The sequence below is a fragment of the Oenanthe melanoleuca genome, chromosome Z (assembly GCF_029582105.1).
Source record: "Oenanthe melanoleuca isolate GR-GAL-2019-014 chromosome Z, OMel1.0, whole genome shotgun sequence".
In the NCBI taxonomy this organism is placed as follows: Eukaryota; Metazoa; Chordata; class Aves; order Passeriformes; family Muscicapidae; genus Oenanthe; species Oenanthe melanoleuca.
Window position 1 is genome coordinate 55,683,258 of NC_079362.1, and position 8,499 is coordinate 55,691,756.

The window sequence follows — 8,499 nt, forward strand, 5'->3', positions numbered from 1 at the left end:
ATGCCATGACATTTTTTAAGTCTGAAATGAAACAGATTAAAGTGTGGTTCTCTTACATTAAAAAAAAAATCCTTTTGTACAGTGCTTTTAGTTTTCAATAAAATTTTAATTATACTTTTCAGCATACAAAAATAAAGCTAAACTACAAGCTGAAAACTTCTGTCTATGTATTAGCAAACAAATTAAATTTCAGATTCTCTTTAGGCACTAACACTTAATGATATCTACATATATTCAATTCTTCACACTCCAGACACTGGTGAGAAAACTACATCTCTCTGAACTGAGCATCTTACTAATTGACATGATTTTAGCCATTTACAGATTTCAGCATTTATTCTGCTAAGTCAAATTTGTCACTTTCAGAATTATGATAACCTCAAAGGTAGTGTCTGGTTGCTATAAAATGGAAAGTACCAAGTGGCATACACCCCAGATAATTCAGAGCTTACATCTTTAAGATTGCTTTACCACTATAATGCTATTATCACACTAATATTTACAAAATTCAAGATTATTTCGTCTGTATGTTTTTTCTCTAACAATACATGAGCTCTGATCTTGTTTCACTATAAAAATGATGCAGAGATGCTTCAGACCTAGAAGTAGACAACATTTATACCATTACAGCACTACTGTTTGCAAGGATCATACTCATCTACTAAAAATAACTAAGTAAGGACTGGCAACACAATATGCATACAATAATTTATAACATACAGAGGAGGCTTTACTTATCTGTTTCTTAGACTAAACAAACATAAAGCACAAACAAAAGCACAAACAAAACAAAACAGGTATTTCCCTAATCTAGTAACGACTACAAGGTAATTGTACCAGCTAAGGACAAAAGAGAGAAGGTACTATGTAACAGATATGATGAGTTTCAACTTAATTTCAGGTATCGCCGCTGGATGTAACTGGGCCTGACAGTCCTAGCAAGCAATGCAAAGCATGCTACAGATTACAAATTTAACTTCGTAAACTTTGTTGAATTTGTGGATGCCACAACCCTGGCAGTGCTCAAAGCCAGGTTGGATGGGGACCTGGTCTAGTGTGAGGTGTCCCTGCCCATGGCAGGGATGGGTAGAAGCAGAAGATCTTTAAGGGCCCAACTAACCCCAGAACATTCTATGATTCTGTAATACTGCACAGTATTATTACTGTGTGAGTGATACATCCTAAATGAAAGGAATGCTACTTTGCTGTTACTTGCCAGAAAGAGACAAGCATTTGGAATACCAGCAGCATAAATGGCACTGGAGCATCCACAACCCATTTCAGAATCCAAGCTGTGCATAGGTTGCTATCAGTCCACTAATAAAAGCCTAGTATCTATCCAAAACAGTCATAAAAAAAATAGCAGGTGATTAGTAAATAGGCAAAACACACATCTGACCCATTTACCACATATTCTCCAGGTATTTCTAGTTTCTAATCAAGTGCTTTTACAGCCCCTAATTCCAATTCCAACATAGGAAAACTAAGAATTCCTTACATATCCTACTATTATTGGTATTTGCAAACAAAATTCCATGCCTTACAATGTGTAAATTCATTGATTTTGATGAAATCATCTAAGCCACAGTCACCTCTATTTTGAGTTTGACATCCTGCTTGATCCACCAAGCCATTCTGCTACCTTCTTCTTTCAGAATGCAAAGAGAAATCCTGTCTGCTGTCCAGAACTGTCTTGGGAAAGTAGCTATGAGCACTAATGCAAGCTTATGCTTATATGCTTTATGTTATCTTAGCAAAATGGCAATGTATAATCACTCTTCAGAGCAATTCACATTTTCAAGTACATGCCGATTCAGATGAAATCACACGTAGAATACAGCTATCATGAACAACACCATCCTCAAAATCTCTACCCAAGTTAACCGCATTCGCAAACTGCAAAACCTGATCTGGCATATCAGCTCAGCACACAAGCTTGTAAATGATGAAGGCAATGGACTTCCCATGGAAGATGGACACATTCAGTGGACAATGCACTCAATTCTGCAGGAGCAGGCTGGAACTTCATTACTGTACTATGCTAAGTGCAGAAATAAGCATATTATAGAGTAATAGCTCTCCCAGAGCAGCTTTTTAGGAACACCTGATAAGAAGAGATAGATCTTAACTACTCACAGATCTGCACAGTATTTTCAAAACAAAATCAGAAATACAGTATTTGCAAGAGAATATGACTTGAGGAGGGGAAGAAACGTGTGTATTTGGTGGCTGGTTGCTTTGGTTGTTTTTTTTCCTTAACAAAAACCAATCAACAAAATCAACCAAACAAAACCCCTAAAAACCCCAAGACTTTTTGTAAGGGAACTGTAATTAACATACAATATAACAATGTGCTGCATATAGGCTCACACGTGATGCGCTAGCTAGTAATTTAAGGCTGCCATCCACAACTATTATTACCTTCCAAAGGCATGGGTCTCTAAGTGTACACAATCCTTTACATACTTTATAACATCATAGAGCTATGCTATTTCAGGATAACAAAACTCAAGAAACCAAACTAATACCAGCTAAAACATGATACACTGAAAGAACTTTAGCTCTTCCCAACAGAGAAATTTAGCTTTTCAATGAAAACATAAATAATACATGTATGTTTTCACTAACATCCACACTTCAAATGAAAGCTCTATAAATAAGACCAGATGGTCTAAAAATATTCCTTTAATAAGCATATACCAGCAGAAACATCCCTCTAAAATACTTATTTTATTAGTGAAATGGTACCAAAGATAACAAGTATACAAACAATCTCTTTGCTCTATGCTACTTACACATCATAAATAAGACAGCTGTTGTTGCAAGACACAATCTTTCACAGTCTTCCTGTAAGCATATAGATTTTTTATTTTATCAGAATTAGCCGTTTACCAGCCAACAGCATGTGGCTTAAACATCACAAAAATGGCTGTTCTATACTTTACACGGTAAAGCATTTTCTGTTGTCTTAAATGTACACAGTGGCAAGAAGATTAAACCTTATAGAAAATGAGTGATTAAGCAGCTTCACAATCAAATTGAATTTCATTACCTTAGGAGTTGGGCAAAGTTTTCATTCCCTGTAATGTTTCCCTTCCACTGAAAAAATTAACTATGCAGAGGAAAAGTAAAACAAGTAGAAAGCAAATAGCCAATACACTTAGTTTTTTATTTTAACTGAAAGAAATAACACTTCCTGTGAGGTAAGGCAATAAAGTAATTTGATTGCATTAAACTGTAGTAAAAATAATCTACGCGATTTGAGATATATCTTAAAAGTGTAACTTATCAGAAATCTCATGTAACCAATTAAACTACTTCAGAGAATAAAAACCATGTTTTACTATGACAAAAACACTTCTGTCGTTCTCTTCTTGAATGCTTTCCCCTCAAAAAAATCAAAAAAGAATATCTACTATGTAAGCCCTACGTAAATTAGAACCTTCTTCCTCAAATTATTTATCCCCCATTTCTTTGCATGCCATACCTATTATATTGCCCAACAGGTATCAGAGAAAATAACAGAGAGGTAACAATTAAGGCCATCCAAATGTATATTAAATGTCTTAAGGGCTTTCTTTGATGCAGGTGATCAGAGCACACTCTGTATTCAGCTACTACTTCGTACAGTGGTGGTCCCCAAATTACATCTTTTCTCTTATTTATAAATCTCTTCTAAGAATAAAAAATAAAAGCAAAATGGAGCTTCACTATTTTAAAAGTGAATCAAACAACCATTCTGGCAAGTCACTTGCATTTTTGTCTACAGTATGGTGGTGGCAAAGTAGCAAGAGAGATCATATAAGATTTAGCTGAAAATGTGTTAACAGCACACATACACTTCTAGAAAATACCGCATTTTAAGAAGGCACTAAAGCTTCTGCTTGTGCTCCCATTTTTTTTAACAAAAAGGAAAAATTTATTTTCTTAATGGCACCTGTACTATTTTCAGCTGAACAGACACACTGCAGTACATTGCAAAACAAAGCTGTAAGTTCTGGTATCATTATATAGACGTGCTCACTTTTCTAAGGACAAAGAAAACAAAACAAAACAACTCCAAAATAACCCTGTAAGCTAACCTAACATCTATAATATGGCAATGTTCCTTTCAGGAACAGAAAAAGCGCATGCATTATTCAAATACTTTAAAAGAAATATTAATTTGAGGGATATTAGTAGGAAATTATTTTAAATAATAAACCCTAAGAATCTCAAGCAGTGAGCAAATGAAAAACATACTAATCTGTGAGTATTTAACATAAGAACAGTACAACCGTGTTTATGTTTAAATCCCCTTTCCCTACAGTTGTCATTTACAAGGAAAGAAAGTGTGTATATTTATGCACCATTTTCAAGCACATCAAACAGCACACATTGAAGTTTTTGCGGATCTTTTAACCTACAGGGCAAAACAATACAAAAGTCATCAACAAGCATTATGATAAACAACCTTCAATGCATATCTTCAGCTTTTTTTGGGAAGTACAGGTTTACATCTTTCAGTTTCTAGTTATTTGTAACAGCTTATAGCAAAACTTAACACAAATCATTTTACAAGTACAGCCATCATGGAAATGCATGGATTTTCAGAGATGAATAGTTCTGATGGCATCTGCCTTTTCATGGTATTAACTACTGGTCTGTGCTCTCTTGCTTTACAGCAAGAAGACAACAAAGCTATCACAAGAATTTGAGGAGCTACTAGTACTATCAACACATTCAGGTTGATTGCTTTGACATTTTCTTCCTCATTTTGGGAAATAAAATACTTTGGATTTAATTTCTTAGTTGAATTACAAGTCCATTCTTTGCTTTAAACCTCTTCCATTTTAATTGAGAGATTTTCTTCATTTGGTTGACAGTTCCCGTTCTGTTGTAGCTTGACTTCATCTGTCCTTTGTGTATCTCTATTGTCTACTTCCTTGTCAGTTTCTGAACTCTGATCTTCTTTATTGTTATCTTTGTCCTACCAAAGATAAAAATATTTGACAACAAAATAATATTCTTAGCATTATAGGCTGTGACTTCCAACCAGCTCTCAATAATTTTATTGTTTCAATTTTTACATGTAAATCTTATAAATTTTAGAATAGAGGTATGAGCTTCTTTGCCCCTCGCCCTTTTTAAAAATAAACTTTCTTTTTAGTTAGCTGAAGTTCAGCAGTCATAACAATCTGCCACCCAAGAAACCATGCCATAAAGTGTTCTATTAACTATAATGAAGTAATATATAAGTTGTAGAACAAGCAGCACCATGTAACATATGAGAAACAGCTCCAGAAACTAAGATTTCACCAATATTTTTTAAATAGAACAGGACTAAATTTTTTCTTTCTTATTTTTTGTCACGTATACGATGCATTGTAATAGAGTTCTGGGTAAGATACTTAAACATTTGAACAGTCACCTAAACTAGCACTTTTAGAACAGCTGAATAATTCTGAGCACAACAAACTACTCTTCAAATGATGTGATGCTATTCAAATTCTAAGATTAAATAATTTGAAGATGTTTCATTTCTTCTATTTTGCAGGGTAAAAATCCTATACCACTCTTATACAACTTTATTCCTATAGAATCCAATGTACAGACAAGGACCAATTCAATGAGGTAGAGTTTGAACTGCATGGTCAGATTTTATTTAGAAAGTAATCTCAGTTTGACAGTCAAGCCATCTCTGAACATTATTGCTTGTTAGTCAATGACCAGCCATCTCCTAAAAGTAGGAAGCCAGACAAGTCCTAATACAGGGCACAGAGCACAAAAGAGAAACAAGGTGTATCTGTAACCTAAGCCCAAAAATTCCTACAGGTCTACTGAAACTCAAATATGTAGACTTAAACCGGCCTGCTAACCCCAACTGCGAAATAGTATTTGGTAAAGAACAGGAAAAAAAGAAGGGAGCAGTAAAAGAAAGGAGAGAATTTCAATAATGGCATCACTATTGCTTAATTTGGCTGATCACTTGGTCACACAAACTTACCTTTAAAGTAGTGGTGCTTTTGTCAGATTTCTCCTTTCCCTCTTTTTCTTTACTACTTTTTTTCTTGGAAGTGGAGCGTTCTCTTTCTCTTCTTTCATTATTTGTATCTCTTTCTCTTTTCTTTTCTTTCTTGTTTCTGTTTCAGAAATTTTTTATTCAAATTAGGATTTCATCCAACTACAACAAACTTCAAACCATTTGACTGCAAACTAAACCTCCAGCATGGACTTACAAAAAACCTCCCAAACAAAAAAACCCTTCACAAAGACAATGGGATTTTTTTGGCTGAAGAGAGCTTAACAGTGCAATATGACCACCAGACACTGTATTTGCAAAAAAAAAAAAAAAAAAAAAAAAAAAAAAAAAAAAAAAAAAAAAAAAAAAAAAAAAGCAGCAAATTCCTGTCAGATGAAGGGCTTTTATTGATTTGAAGCAATTTGCAATGCTGACTGATTTGAAACATGTCATTGAAAGAATACCAGAGAATACCAGAGCTCAAATGGATTGAAGTCTTGAGTTAGTTTTAAATTAAAACTGAATCAAACCGACCGACAAATCATTAGCACAAAGGCAGTAAAACAGTGAAATTACTATGAATTCTTCCTTCTCTACTGATCATTAACTTCTGTGTTTACATCAAACTGACCTTCTTGGAGAAGGAGTTCGTGAAGACTTTCTTTTTGCTGTTTTTGATGTTTTAGGAGATTTGGAGGGACTTCTGCTCTTCCTTTTACGCCTTTCTCTACAGGACCAAGAAATTCAGTATCATTAAAACTCAAAAATTATAAACTCAAAGGAGATTAAAAAAAACGGTCTTAAAATGATCTAACAGATTCACTGTATGTGACAGTCTATATTACCAACCAAATATGAACTGTACAAACAAAAAAAAAAAATTTATGCTTCAGTTTAGTGGGAAAGGCAAGGCTAAAGTAGGAAAAAAAAGTGCCCTTTCAATTTCTTTTTAATTTTTATATGCTTGATAACAATGAAAACACACTGCATTTGGTAAAACTATATCAGTTTACTTTTTTCAGTCAGGAAAATAACTCAATTGAATGAAGAGCAATATTAAGACAAAAGGTATAACTTTTGAGCAATATGAATTTCAAAATGTAACATTACAACCTGAAGATCACTGCCACTTCAGTTTAACCTGACTGAAATTTAATTCCTAAATATATGAGCTAGAATTAGTTGGTTTGGAAGAAAACAGTGCAAAATGAAGCCCAAATTGTTGTCGAAGTCTGAATAAATAAGACTGTTTTTCTAGTGGTCCTTGCTTAGCAAACAGACTATCATCATTCTGTAACACACAGAAGACCTTGAAGTGTTTTACAAAACTGCTGTTTTATGTAGTTCAACAGAATTTCCAGAAGCTGCCATTACGGAGTACGATCTTGAATACAACAAAACAAGAAATAACTTGTTGTTTATACTGACGTATGTGTTATAGTAAGGCAAAAACTGAGCCATTTAACAAAACTGCAGAACCCATCTGTCAAAATAAGATTTTCTTTTTGTAGCAACTCTTTGTAAAGCAGGAAAAGCAGATTGGAAGAACCACTGAAGAAAAAGAGAAAAGTTTAAAAGGTGCATTTACGGATAACAGCTTCTGCAATTTGTGAATATTTAAATTTTCAACGTTCAGAAAAGACAAGAAATCAACAGTTACTAGATAAATAGCAAAAGGAAACAAAAAATTATAGCCAGTATCACTATATAGATCGATACTCGTGACTGTCCTGATTTTGGCCAGAATAATTTTCCTTCTAGTAACCAAAACGGTGCTGTGTTTTGGGTTCAGTATGAGAATGATGTTTTAGTTGTTACTTACCCTTAAATCAAGGACTTTTGTTTCCCAAGCTCTGCCAGCAAGTAGATATACAAGACACTAGGAGGGAGAATGGCCAGGATGGCTGACTCAACAGGCCAAGCCAGTGAGGGATGAGCAACTGTGCAGCGCACCATTTGTTTCTCTTGGGCTTTATTCCTCTCTATTCTTTCAATTACAATTATTACTGTTACTATGATTATTATTTTGTTTCAATTACTAATGTGTTCTTTCCTCAACTCTCAAAACAGAGCCTGGCAGAGCATGACAAAGTTGAATAAGGAAGGGATTTGTAATAAAAAACAAGAGAAGTCAAAAAAGAACTGTTGTGCTTTAACCCCAGATGACAACTAAATCCTAAGTGGCATTTACCGCATTCCCTGCCTTCTTTTGCCCCCTTTTCCCCTCAACCTCCACACCCCCACCTCACCAGGAGAGAAGAGTAAGCACTATACCAGATGCTAGTAAGAAATTTAACTCTTTCAATCAAAACCAAGACAGTGACCTCCTGAAGATGCACAGGAGAAGATTCTTGAAGTATTTAGTTCAGCAAGCTTTTCATTTATCTTTGATAAACAAAAATATAAAATGGCCTCCAAATCATGGAGTAAATAACACAGTGACTAGCTGTTCACTAGTTAACATTATTTGTATTTTGAACATCTCCACATTGATCATC

The 8,499-nt window shown here is 34.4% G+C and overlaps 1 long non-coding RNA gene across 1 annotated transcript; it reads right to left on the bottom strand.

Annotated features, from left to right (window-relative positions):
- Positions 1-2,711: 2,711 nt before the first annotated feature.
- LOC130265394 (uncharacterized) lies at positions 2,712-8,116 on the bottom strand. The gene is made up of 3 exons (XR_008842601.1): positions 6,633-8,116; positions 5,987-6,122; positions 2,712-4,969 (listed from the first exon to the last, which is right to left on the bottom strand). It is a non-coding gene; the product is annotated as an uncharacterized LOC130265394 (long non-coding RNA).
- Between the last annotated feature and the right edge of the window lie 383 nt (positions 8,117-8,499).